The sequence below is a fragment of the Cenococcum geophilum genome, assembly GCF_001692895.1.
Source record: "Cenococcum geophilum 1.58 unplaced genomic scaffold K441scaffold_8, whole genome shotgun sequence".
NCBI classification, from domain to species: domain Eukaryota; kingdom Fungi; phylum Ascomycota; class Dothideomycetes; order Gloniales; family Gloniaceae; genus Cenococcum; species Cenococcum geophilum.
In genome coordinates this window covers 3,443,007-3,465,307 of record NW_027137566.1, presented here as the reverse complement: position 1 = coordinate 3,465,307, position 22,301 = coordinate 3,443,007, and positions in this window count along the sequence as shown.

The following is a 22,301-nucleotide window of genomic DNA, read 5'->3' as shown; positions in this document are numbered from 1 at the left end:
AACTTAACCTTTACTACTCCTATTCTATTAATCCTATTTTTAAGTACTATATTATCTCCCGTTAACTAGTTAACTATTGCTTATAACTATCCTACTATTATAGGTTATTATAAGTTAGTGTCTGCTATACTAGTGTCGTTACCTAATCCTAACGTAGTTGCCACTATTAATGGCGTTATAGTGGCTACTTTTAGTAGCATGTTGTTTAACTTATTAAAACTATAACTATGGTAGTAATTGTATAACGGAGCCTTGTAGCAGGAACTACGGTGGACTTATTAATGGGCTAGGTATATAGGTATTATAAGTAAGTCAACAACGTAATAATAACTGGTGGAGTGGTTGCTTAATAGATTAACTCCAATTATATTCTAAGAATTACTATAAGGAAGGAACTATCTAGGTAGGGATTAAGGGTCCTTAAATACACAACCGTACTCCTAAGAAAGTCGTTGCTCTATCTACTCTATCTACTCTATTCGCTCTATTACAGATCTCGCAGATTATACAGATTACACAGATTACATTACGTGACTCTACTTACCATTCCTCGTTGTATGGTTCCACGGGTTCTATCCTAGACCGTGCTTATATTAACCAACTAGCTTCCTCCAACTCCTTTCCAAGTAGTCGTAACATCGTACTTAAAGCGTCCGTAACATCGCTACGGATATTTAATATTCGTAGATAGACTTAGATGTCTACTTTACGGACCGCCGTTACTGCTAGCAGCACCTATACCGACTAAGTCCCACCCGTAACCCCCATAGCAACTCCTGTACAAAAGTATACCCCCATAGACGAATAAGCTAGAAATGCTTCGTGTGTGGTAAGAAAGGATATTAGTCTATAAGGCATACCTAGGAAGAACATAATAGGTCTAAGAAGAGATTTAATAAACGGATTAGCTAGTTTATCTTAGAATACAAAGGAGAGGAAGAAGAGGAGCCCCCTAATAAGTTAATAGAAGCCCTTATAATTAACTTTAACCTAAATAACTAGGAATAGGAGACCCTAGAGACGTTCTTAACTACTTTTAGACCTTTTATGGACAGTTAAGCCTTTAATATTACGACCGTATTAGCCGACTGTTCCTTTATACACTTAGTTACGCCTAAAAACTATTTTATAAGTACCCCTATTATAGACGTTATAGATTATAAGCAGGACCTATTTGCATATATTACTATAGAACGCTATACCCCTAAGGAATTTTATAGTGTTATAATCGACATAGGCGCCTCTAAGAAGTCTACTGTAGGCTATGGATAATACCTTGTATATAGGACTACCGCAAATGATAATATGGATATTAATATTACGTAAACTGGGGCTATAAACGTCCAATTCGGTATTGGCTTAACTGTATTAATTGGATTAGTTGTAGTTAAGACCCTAATTAGCCTAGTTAACTTCTATATAGTAAAAGTAGACACCCCTTTCTTACTTTGCCTTACGGATATAGACAGGTTATAGGTTTACTATAATAATACTACGGATACCTTAATCGGCCCCGTAACTGCCCTAGGAAGTAAGTATATTACCCTACTAATTACACAACGATTTAGATACCCGTTCCTTATATAGGGAGAGACTTTACGGACCTATATTTAGGAATCTTTTAACTATAACCCGTGCTACCTTACTAGTATAGAGATTTACCGTCTGTACCGCCGTTTTGGCCACCTATTAGCCGAAAAGCTATATAGAGTCCTTAAACGCTCTAGACACGATAACGTTAATAGGAAGGCAGTTAATTACCTAACTAAATACTGCTCCTTTTGCTAGAAATACAAACGTTCCTTAGGCCGATTTAAGTTTACCCTTTATAAGGACCTTAACTTTAACCACTTAGTATACGTAGATATTATGTATATTAACGGCAGCCTAGTATTATATATAATTAATAAAGCAACCCACTACTAAGCCGCCTGTTGGTTGTAAAATATATCCGTAAAGCATACTTAAGATATTTTACGGACCTGCTAGATTAATACGTACGTTAGACCTCCTAAGTATATTACCTATAACGCCGGTAGGAACTTTATTAGTAAGGAATTCTAGTAGTATACTACGGCTATAGCTATATTAATAAAAGCTGTTCTAGTTAAGGCGTATTAGTTTATTAGGCTTATTAAGCGAGCTTACCTAGCTCTATAGAGAGCTTATTAGATTATTACGGACAAGTATAAGGATATCTAAAAGGAACTAGCTTTATAGATGGCCGTAAAAGCCGTTAATAATACCGCTAGCCCTAACGGACTAGTACCTACCCTTTTAGTTTATGGAGCCTACCTAATGATAAGTAACCTAGGCCCACTTACCCCGTCTATTACGGAACGAGTAGCTGTAATATGGAAGGCAATAGCCGAAATAGTTAAATTACGGGCTAAACAAACTATTAATAACGCCCTATACTACCGTAACGGACCTAATACAACCTTAGTATATAACCTCCCGCTTAACTCTAAAGTCCTTATATAGCGTAAAAGCGGTAGTTGGAATGGACCTTACCGTTTACTAGCTATAGAAAACAAGATGTACTGCGTATAGCTTCTTAGCGGGCTAACTAGCTTTAAAAGCACGTCCGTAAAACCCTACTTTTAGCCTAAAAACACCTATGATGTTAAGCTAGACGAACTAGAAGTAACTACTAAACTAGACAAATTAGAAATAACTGCCGAATTAGACAAACTAGAGGCACCCTTGCCTACCCTAAAGGTCCCCTAGAAACCCACTAAACCTACTAAACCTACCGTAAAGCGTGGCTGAGGACGCCCTTATAAGAATCCCGTAATAGAGAACTACCTAACCTCCGCAGGCATATCCGTAAAGTAATCTCCGCCTACGGATATATTAGTTCTAGTATAGGAAACCCCTTTTATAGACTTATGGCGTAAAGAGATTAACGGACTACTTAAAAAGGGTGTCTTTGCGATTATAATAGAGAGAGATATTCCGCAAGGCGTCTATATATTTAACTTACGCTTTATTAATGAGATTAAGCACCCTGGTACTAATAAAGCCTTTAAGAAATTAAGGCTTATTATATAAGCTTATAATAACTAGGGAAAGGACCTAGTCCTTACGCAATCGCCTATAATTTAATGGGTTAGTTAATAAATTATACTTATACTTATACCTAGACTATAGTAAACTAAATCCATAGCCCTTTACTTATGGGATATCTTATAAGCCTATATATAGTCTAATACCTACCTAAGTAGGGATATCTTTATACGACCACCCTATAAGCTTAACCTATAACTAGGAATAATTTTATAGGTTATAAAACCTCTTTATAGAGTACTAGAAGCCAGAAACTATTGGTTTAAGATATACTACTAGCACCACGTTAGTAAACTTAAAATGGAATAGTTAACCTATAACCCCTGCCTCCTATACAGCCTATTAAACGGCCTTAGTATTGTTAGACTCTAAATAAATAATACCCTCTTTTTAGCAGACCGGATATTTACGGATGCTAAAGAGACTAAACTATAAGAAGCTAAGTTCCTGGTAAAGCCATAAGAGCAGTTAACTAAGTAGACTCTAATTAAGTTTAATGGAGGCTTAATTATATAAAAGGGCAACTTAATCTAGCTAACTTAGGAAAGCTAAGCTTAAAACCTAAAGCTTATTATAGTAAAGCCTATAGACCTTACTAATTCCCGCGGAGAGACCTATAAGACTATAAATATAAAGGACCAATACGCTATATAGCGTATAAGAGGCGCCTATATTGCTATAGTCTGCTAACCCAAATCTACCTATAACTTGTTTTTTATGGCCTAGGTAGTAAATCCGTAAGAAGAAAATATTAAGCAGCTTAATAAGCGTATTTAGTGGCAAATTAATAATGCAGTAAAGGGACTTACTTTTATACCACTAGACCTAAGTTCCCTTAGCTTACTAGCATTTATAGACGCCTCCTTTGCTAATAATAAAGACCTATTATTATAAATTGGCTTTATAATTATACATACGGACTATAATTAGAACGCAAATATACTATACTAGTCTTTAATTAAGTATAAATAAGTAACCTATAGTATACTAGCTTCTAAACTATATACACTAGCTTATAGATTTAATATAGCAGCTATAATTAAATTAACGGTCTAGAAGATTCTATAACTAGAGTAGTTACCCCTAGTTTTATGCACTAATTTAAAGTCCCTTTATAACTACCTAGTTAAACTAGGTATAATATAAAAGAAGAGGCTTATAGTCGACCTAATATGCTTATATTAGGCCTATAAACGACGTAAGATTATAGAGGTTAAATAGATTAGTAGCGGAGACAACCTAGCAGACGCTATAACTAAGGTAAAGCTGTATTAAGCCCTTAAAACCCTAATTAATATAAATAAGCTTAACCTAAAAGTTATAAAATGGGTAGAATGGGACTAACGGAGTACCTATAGTACGCCTACGGCCTATTAGAAGGCCGTACGGCTTATTATATAGCCTATTCTATAGACCGTAAGCTATTAGGTAAAAAAACAGTGGAAAGCTATAATAGAACTTAGTGGACTTACGTAACCTGCCGAATTCTGCTATATTCTGCTATAGTGGTCAAATTAACCAATTACGATTTTCTATGCCGGGCATAGAAAATCGCCATTGGCTTGCTTAGCACTAGCGCCTTAGCGGCCCTTAAAATCTAACTTATAGCTTATCTACTGCCTGTTAAAAGGCCGTACGGTTTATTTTACGGACCGTAAGTAGGACTTACGGCCAGCTTAAGGTACCGTTTGGAAGGCAGCCTAGACGGCACCTTAGGGGAGATTTCCTATGTATTTTCCTTTGTGTTCTATGGTTTTATTAAAGCAATTACGGAGGCTGTATATAGGTGGTTTCATTTTTTAAGTACTGCTAGTATATAATTACAGCACCTATTATACCAAACGCGTGCTTACGCGTTCGGTATACTAGGTACGCGTTTACGCGTTCAGTGCACCAACCACTCGCTTACGCGTTTGGTGCACTTATAAAGCACTAACTAATTAGGGGGGAGGTGTATTAGTATATAGACCACGTAGTCTGCTTTATACAATCGACAGTTACCATCCAAATAAGCATACGATACTATATGTATTTCGTGCCCGTGGATACGACTTATTTATGCTATTAAGTTAGTACGAACAAGTATTAAATAAGATTATATTAGATAGAGATCTAAATTTTATAGTAGTATTTTAGGAGGTATTTTTAGCAGAATAAGGAGTTTGCGTAGTAATATTAATAGCATATTATTTATAGACAGATAGACAGATAAAAAGATTAAATTAGACGCTAGAACAGTATATAAGGTACTATATTAATTACGTATAGAATAATTAGATATTATTACTACTAATTATATAGTTTATATATAATATAATACTATAAGAAGGTATAGAGATATTACTATTTAAAGCGAATTACAGATATAAGCCTAAGATATTATTATTATTAAAATAAGTAAAGAAAATAAGTAGTATAGCTAAGGAGAAAATAGAGATACTAATAAATCTTTATAAAGACCTTATAGGATTAGTAAAGTTAGTATAAAAAAGATTAAAAAAAGTACTATAATACTAGGAGATCAAAGGGACTAGATCTTAAGGAGGAGGATAAAGTATAGCTACTATATAAAAAATTTATAAGTTAATAACTAAGTAAGAAGCTAGACTATATTAGACTAGGACTATTTAAAATTATAGCTAAGATTTTAGAAGTTATATATAGACTTAACTTACTAGTAAAAATTAAGATTTACCCTATATAGTATATTGCAATACTAGAGCTAGTATATAGAGATATAAATCTACTAGTTTATAAAGTAGATATATATAGAGGATAAGAAGATAAATAGTAGGTTTTAAAGATTATTAGTTATAAGGATATTAATAATAAAACTTAGTATAAAGTTAAGTAGATAGGTTATAATAAAACTACCTAAAAACTGCTATAGAACTTAAAGAATGCTATAGGAAAGGTATAGGAGTATTAAAAGAGAACGGGTTAGATAATATTAAGAAGGAGCTAAAGATAAAGGAATTAGTTAAAGGTAATAGACATGCCAGATTATCTAAGGGATCCACTACTAGCATATAAGTTATTTTCGCTTCTTTTTAATTAGAGTTCTTTTTAGCCTTTTTAGTCTTAAGCTCCGCTAAACCTTATTTAGTAAGACGTAATTCCTTTAAGTGTACTTTTTATAAACCTTGATAAGTTAATTAAGTATAAGCGTTTAACCAAGCCCCCAAGGCCCGAGATACTTTATTAGAGTAATATCAAACTTTAATAAGAGCTAAAAATAGTTTACTCTTTAGCCTTTTAGCTGCTTTTAATATATAAGACCTTATACTAAATTAGATAAGGAATAAAACAATTATAAAGAATTATAAAAAAAATATATACTTAGCGTTAGAGACGGATTAAATATTATAGGATAATTATATATTTGCTCGCGTATACTTAGTATATAAAAAAAGGTTAGCAACTAGATAGAGCTATAGTTATAATATATACTAACTTTTTCTCCATATATTAGGAATGGAATAGTATAACTTCACTAAATAAAAGAATTATAGTTACTAGCTAATTATAATAATTAGATATAAAGGATTTAGTAAAAGGTATTAGAAATAATAAAGGTTATTAAATTAAAAACGGAAATACTATACCTTTAATAAACGACTTAGAGATAGAAGATATCTTTAAGGATAAAGATAAAGAGGAGGGGGATAGTATTACGGACCTTATATTAGCAGTAATATAACTACTAAGAAGAGATATATATAGGTTAGTTAAGATAATATAGGAGGCGCTAAAACCAATTAAGCTATAGGATAAGGGGTAGCTAAGTTATATAGCTAGTTATATTATAAGTTTGGAATATAAAAACGTAGGAATATAGAAACGTAATATACTAACGTACTAATATACAAATATACTTAGTATATTTCTTAGGCGCAGTATTATATATTTAAAGGACCTTAGTCTCTACCTAACTAGTTCTCTTCTTTATAGTAAATCTTAGGATATAATTAAAGTTAATCTATTAGGCAACCTACTCTACTAGTTATATTTACATTATTAACTATTCCTTAACCTATATACCTAGCCTATTAATAAGTCCACCGTGGTATTTCCTATAAGGCTTTATTATAACTAAATAATATAGGCCTAATCTATTTATAAAACTATAATAAATAGGAACCGCACCCTAGTACTAGCTTACTAAGTTAGTAATTTTATTTAGCTAGATATAAGAAATCTAAATATAAAACAACCTACTAAGAAACTTAATTGGAAGAACGCTAGCCCCTATATAGTTAAAAAGGTTATTTTTCCTTACGCCTATTAACTAAAGCTTCTTAATATAGTTAAAATTAATCCTATATTTTATATATTAGTCCTTTACTTTACTACCCTTATATTAAACGCCCTGTCTAAATTAATATAAGTGTTAGTTTTATAAGGTGATATTATATATCTACAAGTTATAGGTAGTATAATGATTATTATTCTATATCCCTCTTACTTAAGGAAGGGCGAGGAGCTTAGGGCTCCTCGCCACGCTAGTGCCGCGGCAACACGTAACGGCAACTTGCCTCACATGACGGCAACTTATCTATATTCCCAACACTGGCAACTCTTCTTTTGCGGTTGCCATCTATATATATATACCGCTCGACTAGCGTAATAAATATTAATCCTCCTTACTTACTATTGCCATTATAATATAAGTCTCGCTATCCCAAAATATGCCTCTTAGCACGTAGTGCTTTCTTACTTAGGAGTTATAGGTAGATATCTTATTAGAAGGGCCGCTAAGGCGCTAGTAGTAAGTAAGCTAATAGCGATTTTCTATCCCGGGGATAGAAAATTCTAATTAGCTGGTTTAAGTTAGGGTTTATAGAATATTATACTCCTACTCTCTTTTAACTTAACCTTTAACTTATATATATAAAGTATTTATATTAATAAACGTCTCTAGTACCTTGTTTAGGTTCGCCTTTATTATTATATTTACTAGGTTATTTTAGCTATTAATCTATTAAATCTTAAAGAGTTTTTAACGCTTATAGGATTGCTAAAGTGCTATAATATTAATTATAAGGCGCTTCTCCTTTATAGTATTAAGCTTAACTAAATACTTATAGAGGGAATATAAGTCGGTGTATATAATTATCTTTAGGGTAGTTCTAATTATAATTACTATGTTAACTCCACTAACCATTCTATATATCTCTAACGCTAGAACGCTTTAAGTAATATACTTACTCTTAGTTAAGCTCTAGTAGATAAGATTACTATAAATTATAAAGTTATTCTCTTTAGTAGATTCGTTCGCGATAATAATCTTATATCCTAGCTAGGAGCTAAAATCTTTATTATTTATAAATAATCTATTAATAAATACGAAGGGTTTAGTGGTGGGAAGATTAATAGGCATATAGAGTAGTCCCCAATCGAGATAGTTTATTTGCTAGGAAAAACGTTTATTTAGGGCAAGAATATTATCCTTAGTTAGTTCCTAGTATTAGGTAGCAATAGAAAGATTAAATAAAGCCTTAGGTTAACAGATAAAAGTAATATACGCTCTATAAGCGCGTTACTCCATATATCTTTACTTTAGAGAATTAACATTAATAACGTCGATCTTCTTACCTTAACCCTTCTAGCGTAAAGTAATAGAATTCTTGTTTAGGGTAAGGATATATCTATTAAAGAGTAATAGTATTATTAAATTAAGCTTTTCCTTTAGCTTTACTATAAGATTTACCTTTACTAGCTCGTCTTCTTTAAGAGCTAAAAACTAGTCGTCTCCTAAGATAATTATATTATTAGTTTATATGCCAATAATTCTAAATAGAGTTCCCGTAATTATAATAAGGAAGCAGGGATTAAATATAGAAGTAGTTATTAAAAGCTTCTCTTTATAGTGCTTGCTATAGGTAGCCTACTAATAAGTTCCTACCTCTATAATTCTATATAATAGCTTAAGTATAACTATAATTATATCTTTAGGATACTGGTAGCAAATTTACTCTGGAAGGTATGCTAATATTAAGCGCTAAAGGTGCATCTCTAATTAGGTATAGGTTTAAGTAATATCTTATAAATAAACCGCTATTTATTCTTTATTAAGGAGGGAGCTAGCGTAATAATAACTTGCTAACTAGCTTGTTAAATTATAGGAGATTGTATAAGAATTACCTCCTTACTATTATTATTATAACCTTAAATAATAAGCCTTAATTTCTTAAATAGGGCGTTAATAGCTTTGCCTTTAATCTCGTTAACTATTTTTAACTTAAAGATATAAACTTTATCGAACTTAGTAGGGTTATACTTCTTAAATTTAAAGACTCTTCTTGTAATAAGACCGTTGATCTCCTACTTATTAGATACTTAGAAAGGAGCTTTAGNAGTTATAATATAACCTTCCTTTTAGAGCTATTTTGCAAGCTTAAAGTTAGCCTTCTCCTTAGTTATTATAAAGGCCATTAATAACTTAATTCTATTCTTAATAGCGGTAATAAATTACTCTTTAAAATTAATAAGATGTTAGCGATTTTATAATCCCTTTAGGCGACCTCTACCGCGTTATAATTGCGGTATATCTACTATAATTATATTAGGATTATAGTTGTCTTTTAGAGCACGTTAATTGTGGTTCCCCTTTAGGGCATCTTTTAAAGTATTCTGTAAAGGCTTAAAACTATTATCTTTATAGTAAGGCTTAATAATAGTTAAATAGAATTAAGTGGGTCCGTAAGGCATCTAAATAGTATAAGTTTAACTATTAATTATAATAAGTTAATATAGACCTAACTATCCTCCCTTTTTACGCTATACGCGTACCTTAGACTAGAGTGGTAGATTAAGCGTAGTTAAGGTATTTAGGCCATTTTTTATTTCTAGTGCGTTGTTAACCTAGTATATAGCGTAGAGACGTTATACCTCCTTTATTACCTTATAAATAGCCTTAACTTATTATACGATAGAAGGAAATAGTAGATAATTATTAGTTATTTAAGGGTAGGCGCTAAAGACTAGTAATATAGGTATAAGTTTATCCGGGCTAGCGGAATTATTAACGGCTTTAACAGCTATTTATAAGGTAAGTTTTTCGCTAGTATCCTCTAGTTTTAAAGAGATAATCTTATATATGCGGCGTAATGGCGCGTAATATTACTTTACTTTTTTAATACTATTATATGCCTTAATTGGGACTTCCTTAACCTTAATTGCTATTGCCTTTATCTATTATTAAAACTTTATAGATAAGAAGTTCTTTCCTATATTATAGACGATTTAATTAGGGGGTCCTAGGTAGATATTAATCTAGTATAATTATAGGGTATCCTATATGTTCCTAGCTAATATATTCTTTAAGAAACGTGCGGCTTAGAAGGAGGTTAAGAAGTTAATAACTTAGAGTACTGGCTTACCGCTAAGATATATAACATTAACAATAATATAGAAGTTAAAGTTGTAGTTATTTTTAAGGGTAAACTTAAATCGGCTAGGGGACTTTTGGTTTATTTAGTAGTAATAACAGTATTTTATAAGATGCTTAATTGCCTTAACCTTAACTTTATAGCCTATTTACTAAAGAACCCTAAGCAATTAATAAACGGATAGGTGGCTAAAATAATGGTGTAGTTAGCGTAACTCTAACTTAGTTAAGTAGCTCTAAGTAACGCTCTTTTCTAGTTATTAAAGAAGTAACTAAGGGTAACCCTACTTATATATAACAGGCACCCGATTATCTCCCTATATAAGTATATTCTTAAGGTTATTAAGCTTAATACCTAATTTATCTATATCTTTAATATAGAATAGGAATGGGGTGTTTGCGGGAATAATATGGAAAGTAATATATTCTAAGGGGATTTAGACCCTAATTGTGCCGAGAGAGATTATAGTACCTTTGCCAAAACGAATTATATATTAGCCTACTGTTAAATAGTTAATCTAAACAGAGCTATTAAGCTACTAAAGGGCTTAAACTTAAGGTTCTCCTATTATAGATACTCCTGCGGCTCTAGTGTCTGGCATAATACTATAGAAGACATTCGCCGAGTATTTATTATTAAAGGAGAATATAAAACTCTCCTTTAGCTTATTAAAGATATCTAACTTTATAATAGAGTGGAGCGTAAATTAATTATTAAGGACAGCGATAGTTTATATACCATTTACCCTACTATACCCAGTAAAGTATTGGTTAAGTAAGTAGTCCTTAATTTTTATATCCATAAGGAGCTATTTAGCCTTATTAACCTTACCCTTAAGATCTTCTACGCCTTTATATTAAACTAGAAAGCTTTAAAAGTAGGCTATAGTAACCTTATAATTTTTAACGTTTTTTATACTCTAGCGAAACTTATTATATACCTCCTTTTATTTATTAAAAGAATGCCTAGTTAACTAGCAATTTGGTTTCTTATAAATATAGCACTTTTTTTAGTAATTATTTCGGAATAAACCTCTACAAGGACCTCCATAATTGCCTTATAGTTAACGTTAATTATACCCTTTACTATATTCCCTACTACGGCCACTATATATTTAGTTAGTCTAGTTATAATTATATTAGTTAGGAATACTTAGTTAGGTAGGGTTTTTAGTATAAAACTATTAAGATTCTTATATTTATATTACAGTACCTATAGCGGAGCGTAGCTTAGTATATACTCCTTTAAATATATCTATAGGTTTATATAGCGCTAGATTATACTTAGGAATGCTATAGTAGGCTAAAATAACCTAGTCCCTTAGGCTGTTCTTATTTTAGTAAGTTTTAGTAAGGCCACGTTAGATTTTCTAGAGTTTATTAAAGAGTAGTTAAAGGCACTTTAAATAAGTCTTTATTAAGTTAAAAGCGATAACTCTTTAAAATATAGTCTTCTGCTATTCGGATATATAAAGCTAGCAATTCTTATTAGTTTTAAAGTGGGCTCTAGTAAGCTAAAGCATTATATTAAAGCTATAGTTTCTACCCGCAATATAGTTGTAATAAAATATCGCTACTTATCCCTTAAATATAATAGAGAAAGTGTAATAGTACTAGTGGCCTTAAATTTTAACTTTATTGTAACAGTTATAAAAGACCTATAGTTTAGTTATAAGTATATTATACAGTTCTCCTCTAAAAAATTTCTCTTCGTCTAAATATACCTTTATTAGATTCGTGACTTCTTATAGTAAAGGCTTACTGGTTAGCTGGGATAGAGAAGTTAAAGGTAGTAAAGGAGGTAGAGGAAGAGCACCTCTTAATAGGAGAGTACCTCTAGGTAGGGGATTAGCGTTCTAGGGGTTTTAATATAAATTAAAGTTGCCTTTTAAAGAATATAGGTTAGTTCTAGGTTTCCGTAGTTAATATATAATCTTAGCTTCCGTCTATACTAATTCTTCTATACTAATAATAACGGCCTAAATATTACTAGTAATTAGGTTACCGTTCTTAGTAATATATACCCTATTTCTATAGAGGAAGTCTTAAAAATCCTAAATAATATTAATATTGCTAAGTGTCTAGGTATTAGCAGTCCATCCTATAAAATACTCCCTAAAATACTCCCATAGTTATAAATTAGCGTAGTATCTATTTTAGTAAAATATAATATAGTATAGGAGAAAGCCGTTAACCCATTTTACGGTATAAGTTATTATATTAAAGGCGAATTCGTCCTAATCTTTATTAATAAGTTTTGCGTGCTTAGCTACCCCTAGTAGTAAGAAGTCTTTCTAGTTATTTAGAGTAGCTATATTTTTAGAGGAAGGGATATATTATTAGTATAGGGATTATTATTTAGTACGCGTTTATAACAAGAATCTATAATTATAGGGCTTAGGACTAGTTCTGGCCTTAAATTATAAGAACTTATAAAGCGTGTTATTCTACGTAATAGACGCAAGAATCTATAATCTGGGAAAGGCTTAGGACCAGTTCTAGCCTTTTTAGATCCTTAGATTTATAAAAGAGTTCTATTTAAGGTTTAGGACCAGTTCTAACCTTAAAAGATAGCTTCCTTTAGCACGAATAGCACTGGTATAGTGGTGTAACGGCGCTATCGCACGTTACCTACCAAATTCTACTATATTCTGCCGACCTGCGATTGGCCCGCCTAAAGCTAGCGCCTTGGCGGCTCACCCTACATATTTGTTTACATCGGTCCTAGCGACCCCTTTTCCTTCTCTTTAGCTTAGTATCTTCGTAATACAGCATTCTACAAGCTTTGGTTTAGAGGCATTTATACAAGCCGTAACATTATACTAAGCTCTCCCTACCTTACCTAGAAAGGCCTTAATAATATCCCACCCCAAAGAAACTTCGTCTGCAACGACGCATTAACGCGCTATACTTAGACACTAAAACAACTCTATATTACCTAGGAAGGCCTAGATAATATCCCACCTTATAAGCTAGATAGGACTAGACCTATACCCCTAGAATTAAAACTAAAGCGTATAATACCAACAAACCTTAGGAAGCTAATAATGGCACCTAAAGCAAGCTTATCTAAGAGAGCTGCCTCTACCTAAGAGGAACCTAAGATCTAATTAGGATCAGAAATTAAAGACAATAATAATATCATAGATATACGCGAGTAGATTCGCGCCCTCGCAGCCAACTAGGAAGCCGATCGTCTTAAAGCGAGAAATACACAAAAGACCCTATAAGAGATCCTAGAAAGCCTTACGGCCCTATAAAATAGCCCGGCTTCCCCTTCTTAAAGCCCTAACCGACCTGTTTACTCTACTAAATGTGATATACTAGGGAGTACGGATACAATGATAAAGCAATTAAAGTCCGTTAAGCTCCCTAACCCCCTACCACTATCCAACGGGATAGACCCTACCTTTAAGAATTGGAGGATTTAAGTATAAGGAAAGCTCCGCGTTAACTATAACCATTTCCTTTCTAAAGAAGCCAAAATACTCTACCTCTTTAGTTAAACCACTAGGGACGCCCAATGGCACCTTTAAGCCAAGTTTAAGGACAACTCCCCTATCTAATTTATATCTATTAACGAGATAATACGGCACCTAGCGGCTATTTATGTTAACCCGAACAAAGTACGGGATGCCCGTTATAACTATAATTACCTAATAATAAAACCGAACTAACCCTTTACCGAATTCTAAACTTAATTCCTACACCTTATAAAAAAAGGCCAGGTTCCCCTTAAGAACTACTAATTAGACCTATACGATAAGCTAATAATCCAGCTACAAAAAAAGATCGCTGTAACCTTAAATAACCTACCAACCCACAAAAGACTTGCAGCTCGTTGCCTATTATTAGACTTAGAACTAAAGCGGATTAACGCCCGCCCTAATCGGCAGAAGCAACTCTATAATAATTAGAACTCGCTAGCTATACCTATAGGAGCTAGAGCAGGAAGACAAGTTACAACTACTCTTATACCAAAGGCGGTTATAACTACGCACTAGCGAGCCTCGCCCGACTAGCTACGTACCACGCCATTAACTAGTATTCGCCGTAATACTTTAATTAACCCTACCTTAGCTATGTGCTTCAACTATAATAAGTAAGGTTACTTTACCTTGTCCTACCTGGAGCTAAAGGATATAGGCGATATTAAGGAGATAGAGGAAGAAGAAACGTCCAACAAGTTAGGAAAAGAAGAACCCTAGGGAAAGACTCCCCCCTAGGGTACCCTATTAATCTTGAAGAGATTAATCTTAGTTAGTTAATAGGTGGAAAGCATTTTACGGTTCTATATATAGTATCTTAAAATAGATATAGAGTTAATACAACCGCCCTTATTAACACTAAAGTAAATAGCTTCGCCTTTATAAATACTGCCTATATAAATAATATTACCAAGTTTCTAAATACAGAAGCTATTTAACTAGAGAAGCCTGTCTAGGTAAAGGGCTATAACGGCCAAGCCGGTTGGCCTATTACCCACGTCTTAAAGTTACATATCGCTCTTAACGGACAACGCTAATATAGTATCCCCTTTTGCATCCTAGACCTAGGGTCCCACGATATAATCCTTAGACGAAAATAGATGTCCTATTTTGATATTTGGTTAAACGTGCAAAAAAGACGGTTTGTCTAGCCGGAGGATAGACCGAGGTTGCCCTCCTTTATTAGGGAGATCCGAACCGACCGCAAGACACTAGCTATAAGGGCTAACCCTACCTACTAGCAGGATGTCCGGGCCCGTGACCTAGCCTTTACCTAAGAGGACGCCCGCCGCAAAGCTAGAAAGAACTCCGTACTAACAAAGATACTCTCCCAAAGCGCTACGTTTAAAGAGAACTCTACGTACAAAAGCGGGACAGATAATAATATAGATAACGTCTAAATCGCACAGATCCAACCGTTATAGAAAAGAATGTATTAACAGGATATAAGGGATGACCTCTAAAAGATACAACAGGAGCTAAAAGGAGTAATAATAACGCCAGTACCCCGAAAGTCCCTAAAGTCACATACACCCCTATTATCAGTTAACCCCCCTACCGTAGACATCGCCGCAATTAGCGCTATAGCGTTCCACTTTAATATGTACCAGAAAGACAATAAGGTCTTTATAACGAGCCTATATAAGATTAACCGAATTATTAATAATAGAGAGGAAAGGCCAGATAAGGAAACCGATAAGAAACTAGTTAAACGCCTCCTTTTTACCATTTATACAGGCTATAAGGATGCATTTTTAAAGGCGGCCTTAAATAAGTTACCCCCCTACCAGACATACGATCACAAGATTCAATTAGAGGCCAATAACTCGCTAGACTATAGCCCCCTCTACCATTAATTAACGGATAAGCTAAAAGTAATAAAGCAGTACTTAATTAATAACCTAGATAAAGGGTTTATCAAGCTAAGTTAAGCCCCTTTTGCTTCCCCTATCCTATTTATAAAAAAGCCTAATAGAGGCCTTCGTTTTTATATTAACTATTAAAAGCTAAACGCTATTACTTAAAAGGACCAGTATCCTATTCCTTTAATTAACGAAACCCTTACACATTTAAGCTAGGCAAAGATCTTTACCAAACTTAATATCCGCTAAGCTTTCCACCGAATTAGGATAGACCCTACATCCAAAGATTTAACAACGTTTTATACCCGCTATGGTTCCTATAAATATAAAGTTCTTCCTTTTAGACTAATAAACGGACCGGCTACGTACCAAAGGTATATAAATAACGTTCTTTTTAATTACCTTAATAAATTCTGCACGGCATACCTAGACGACATTCTTATATACTTAGACAACGAACTTAAGCATTAAGTTTATATTAAGAAGGTCCTAGAGAGACTACAAAACGCGGGCTTACAAGTCGATATTAAGAAATGCAAGTTTGGGGTAAAACGTACAAAATACCTTAGGTTTATCGTAACTATAAAAGGAATTAAGGTCGACCCTAAGAAGGTAGAGGCAATCTATAACTAGAAGCCCCCTCGCACAGTAAAAGGAATCCAATCCTTCCTTAATTTTTATAATTTCTACCGCTAGTTTATCCGTGACTACGGAATTATAGTAAAACCTCTTATACAACTAACCAGGAAGGACACGCCTTTTATCTTTAATAATAGCTGCATAGAGGCCTTTAAAGAGGTAAAGGATCGGCTTATCTCTTCCCTAATCCTTCGTTACTATAACTTAGACCTTAAATTAATGCTAGAAACAGACGCCTCTAATAGGGTTATAGCGGGAATCCTATCACAGTTACATCTAGACGGTAAATGGTACCCTATAGCTTTCTTCTTAAAGACAATAGACCCGGCTAAATATAACTACGAAGTACACGACAAAGAAATACTAGCTATTATTTAATTACTCTCCCAATAGCGCGCAGAGCTTAAAGGTACGAACTCCCGGATTAAGATATATACAGATTATAAAGCCCTAAAGTACTTTATAACTACAAAGCAGCTTACGGGGCAACAAGCCTAGTAGGCCGAAATACTCTCCCAATTCTTCTTTACGATTATATATTATTCTAGTAAGCAAAACTCTAAGGCTAATACCTTAACCCAAAGAGAATAAGATATAGAACCCTAGGATAAACTAAAGACCCAATATCGGACGCGCGCCCTCCTCTATCTAGAACAGCTTAACCTATGGATCCTTAAGGAGCTAGACTCCTAGCAAAACGAGCTAGCACTAATAGAGGAGTCCTTAGATAAGCCAATAGGGCTAATTAACCGCCTTATAACTGCAAACCGCACGGCTAATACCCTAAGGGCCCTCCGCGAATAAGCCGTAAAAGGAAACCCCGATTTTAAGACGGAGGAAGGATTACTCCTATACTAGGAGCGGCTTATAGTCCCTAATGTTAACAATCTACGGACCAAACTAATCCGCGAAGCTTATTGCTAAGTCTCTATAGTACACCCTAGTAAGAACAAGACCCGTAAAATCATTAACTACCACTACTACTGGCTAAGAATAGTTGCGGATATCGATTAATATATATAGAACTGCGAAGACTACTAGAGAGCTATAATCCTACGGGATAAGACCCTAGGACTACTTAAGCTACTCTTAATACTAGAGCGCCCTTAGTAGTATATCTTTATAGACTTTTATAAACTACCTAGGGACCGTAACGGATATAATATAGTTATAGTTATAGTTAACCGCTTTAGTAAACGCCCGTTCTTAATTTTATGTTATAAGAACATTAATGCCAAAGAGGCAGCCTAGCTATATGTCTATTACGTCTACCAAATCTACGGACTACTAGATACTATTATATCCAATTATAAGCTATAGTTTATATTGGCCTTCTGGAATAAGTTTACCCGGATCCTAGGCATTAAGCTAAAGCTTTCTATAGCTTATCACCCCTAGATAAACGGTTAGACAGAGATTATAAATTAGTACCTAGACCAGAGGCTTAGGCCCTTTATTAACTATTTCTAGGATAACTAGTCTAAACTACTACCCTTAATAGACTACGCGCAAGCAACCCTACCCCACAACTCCACAGGGTTTACCCCAATTTAGCTAAAAATAGAATACTTACCCCGCACAAGCTTTGACTAGAAAAGGCTAAAAGAACCCTAAACTGTATAAGAGAAGCTATCCTATACTAAAGCCCAATAGTACACCAAATAATTAGAGGAGGCCTAGACGGTAGCCCGTAAGAACCTAGAAAAAGCTTAAAGGTTAATAGAATAGTAGGCGAACAAACACCGTCAAGAGCCCGATTTTGCCCCTAGCGATATAGTCTAGGTTATAATAAGGAATTAGAGGACCGAACGACCTAGCTATAAGCTAGACTACTAAATGGCAGGACCGTATAAGGTTCTTAAAAAGATAGGCAACTTGTATAAAATAAAGCTCCCAAACTTAATTAGGGTTTACCCTATCTTCTTACTAGATAAGTTACGGAAAGCTATAAACAACCTATTGCCTAGACAAAAGAACGAGCCTCCCCTACTAGTTTAAGTAAACGGTAATAACAAATAGAAGGTTAACGAAATACTGGCCTATAAGATAGTACGGGGAGCGCTAAAATACCGTGTTTAATAGAAGGGCTACAATCCTAACCCAACTTAGTACCCTACGTGGAACTTTATAGGCTGCCCCTAAAAGCTTAAAGAATTCTATAACTAATACCCTAATGCGCCTAAACCCCCAAAGTACCTAAACAAATAGATGGAATACTAGCATAATAAAGATAATAAGTTACCGGAAAAATATAGGAACAAAAACGCCCTAAAGCCCTAATACAGCTATCTGCCAAATTCTGCTATATTCTGCCATTTTCTGCCAGTACCATAAAATTTCAGATATCCAGGAACTTTGACCGCCGGTTAAAGTTATCTAATTAGTTAGATCCGTGCTAAGACTTTTAGCGGCTACTCTTTTTAGCCTAGTGCTTCCACTTAGCCTATAATCGCCCTTTGTACTTAGTCAGGACGGACTTGTGTCCCCTTTATCTCCTTATCTTATATTTTTATAATCCTACATTTATAAGCCTAGTGCTACCCTATTTTTTCTAACTAAGCCTAAGGGCAGGCTTTCTTTTAAAGAGGGGGGTAATGTAACGGCGCTATCGCACGTTACCTGCCAAATTCTGCCATATTCTGCCAACCTGCGATTGGCCCGCCTAAAGCTAGCGCCTTAGCGGCTCACCCTATATATTTGTTTACATCGGTCCTAGCGACCCCTTTTCCTTCTCTTTAGCTTAGTATCTTCGTAATACAGCATTCTACAAGCTTTGGTTTAGAGGCATTTATATAAGCCGTAACAAGTAGCTCGTCTCTTCTTAATGGAATACCTAGCTGTTCTATAGTATAACAGTAAAGTAAACTACTAATTAGTGTTGGTTTTATAAGGTGATATTACGTATCTATAAGTTATAGGTAGTATAATAATTGTTATTCTATATCCCTCTTACTTAAGGAAGGGCAAGGAGCTTAGGGCTCCTCGCTACGCTAGTGCCGCGGCAACACGTGATAGTAACTTGCCTTACATGACAGCAACTTGCCTATATTCCTAACAATAAGACCCTCCCCTAATAATTAAAGTAGATAATAAAAACGAGTACTTTATTAAAAGGATTAATAATATTAAGTATAATAAATAGAAACGCTAATATATATACCTTATAAAACAGAGAGGCTTTACTATACCTTTATAGGAACCTATTAACTTTATAAAACTTATATAAGCTATAAAAGACTTTTATAAACTCTACCTAGAACTACTATAGCCTTATTTTACAGAAGCTTAAGTTTAAAGGAGGGGTACTATTATAGAACACCTCTATAATACCTTATATATATCTATCTATTTCTATTAACTTGGTAATTAGAAACCGACTATAATACTACAATTTACCGCAATCTACGGCAATCTGCCGCATTTTGCTATATTCTACTAAGTCTATTAAATCTTACTAAGTTCTGCTAGGACTACTACCTAAATCTTATTCTAGGCGTAACGTCTTATAAACTCCTTAAATATATACACTCTAGATACAATACGCGTATTGCTGGAGCTCTTGCTACACCTAGCCTAAAAAAGACTAAAACTAACCAAAAGAACCCTAAAAAAACACCTAGAGAATCCCCTGAGATGCACGCATCGCAGGGGAGGCATATATTAAACGACGGTGGTTCGCACTCGCGCGCGTCCACCAGAACCACGCCTAGCAATAGCCCTCCATAACAAGAACGGGCGAATACCACACTATAAAGCGGAAAGATCTCTATTAAGAAGGCATCTAACAAAATATAAAGCCTATTAGACGCGTCTAGTATCCGTAGTTACAGGGGAGCAACTATTAGCTATAACGAACTAATATAGCTAGTAGAATGGCTCCGCCAGTTTAGTAAACCTTAGGCGCCCCTTTAGTAAACCCTTAATTAAATCCTCTAATAGCTAAGCAAAATTAAAAATAAATAAAACTCTTCCTTACCGGCGAACCGCACCTAGGCTGCTATAGCTGCGCTTCCATAATATAGGGAACCCACCCCCCTAAAGATAATATCTGGGTATATAATTATAATATAACTAAATATAGAAAAAGTAGAGGGGCTTAGGGGATAATTAGAAATAGAAGTCCTTATAGAGATTCGTAAAGAGGTCTATAATACTATTATAGTCCAACACCTTAGGAGCGGAGATATTAGAGTTACCTTAAGGGACTAATAGGTAAAGGAACGAGCCGTAAGGGTAGGGGATAGGCTAGGAGAACGTATTGGTATAAAAGTGCTCCGCGAAGATTACCTAGTTAAAGTCTTAGCGGTTCCCCTAAGCCTTAGGGTAGAAAAGGGACGCTAGGCGGACAATATAGCAACTATATATAAGATAGTAAAACAAACGGAATGTCTTATACTAGGACTTAAGATTACCTAAATCTAATAGCTATAATAGGAAAATGCAAACTAAGTATATAACGAGAATAATAAAAGAATATAAGGGTCGCTAGAGACTCGCTAGGGAGGCGCTAGTCGAACGTATAGCTCCCTTATTATTAGTACATATACACTAGGAATGTAAAAACTCCTTATTTAAAAAGGTATTATTATAAATAGCCTTATATATAATATAAGGCTCTATAACTATAGACTCCGCCTAAAATAATGCTATTACTATATATAATGGGGACACACCTAATCCATATGCGCAGTATAGGTGTGCTGTAGCCACTATATAGGCCCCCACGATATAAGATATTACTTAAATTAAGACTAAATAAAATGTATAAACTGCTACTAAAGCATATATAAGGCGTAGGAAAGAGAAGACTGTATTAAATATAGGAGATGGAAGGTAAGGGCTTAATAGCTGCGGGAATAACTATATGCTAGGTTATACAAATAGAAACAACAGGCAATAAGCTAGGGGGCGTAGGTACCTTTCTAGCGTTTCCTACCTTTAATACTAGGGGGCTAGGCCAGCTATTCTAAGCCTTAACGGGCCAGAAGCGACGCCGCGTAATATTACTAGACCGTATAGGGATATAAGGGTTATAGGGAATATAAGGGAGAGGACGCCCTATAGGAAGACCCTTATAGACAGCTATAGCAAGCTTAAGACCAGGATAATTAAGAATTAGACTTAACGCGGTAGATATAATGTTTGCAGCTAACTCTTAAAGGGTATATAGCCAACTAGTAAAAATAGGGGAAGAACTAGAGATAATAATAGATTTAGATATAGAAGCGCTAGTAGGAACATAAAATACGGGAATAGAAAGCTCTATATAAAATAAGTAGTAACTAGGGTGCAGATATAAGAGATAGAAGTTTTAAATATCCTAAAAAAAGTGGAAATAGAAGAAGTAAGGAACGAAGGAGAGGCGAAGGACCCTCGCTAGGGGTCTGCCACCTATCCATTATATAGTACAACTGCGGTAATACAAACCACCGTCTTATAAAGCCCTTACTAGACAGCTTAAACCTAGAGAAATATTATATCCTTACTATACAAGAGCCATATTATAATGCCTATATATAATTAATATACTGCCCCTAAGGATTCTAGCTCCTATACAAACTAAAAGCAGCCATATATATATACTTTATAATTAGCAAGGCTATTAGCCTATCCTTATAGTTATAGCAGGTAGTTAACCCAGATATTGCAGTAATAATAATTTAGACATATAGGGGACCGGTATAGATTATTAATATATATAACCCTAGGGTTAAAGGGGTCCTATAAATAGAGAATATTATATTAGTAATAAGCTTACTAGAAACTAAAGGCATAGAGTTTATCTTATTAGGAGACATAAACCTCTATTACCTATAGTAGGGGGGTATCTATATTGCTGCTAAACAATAGGCA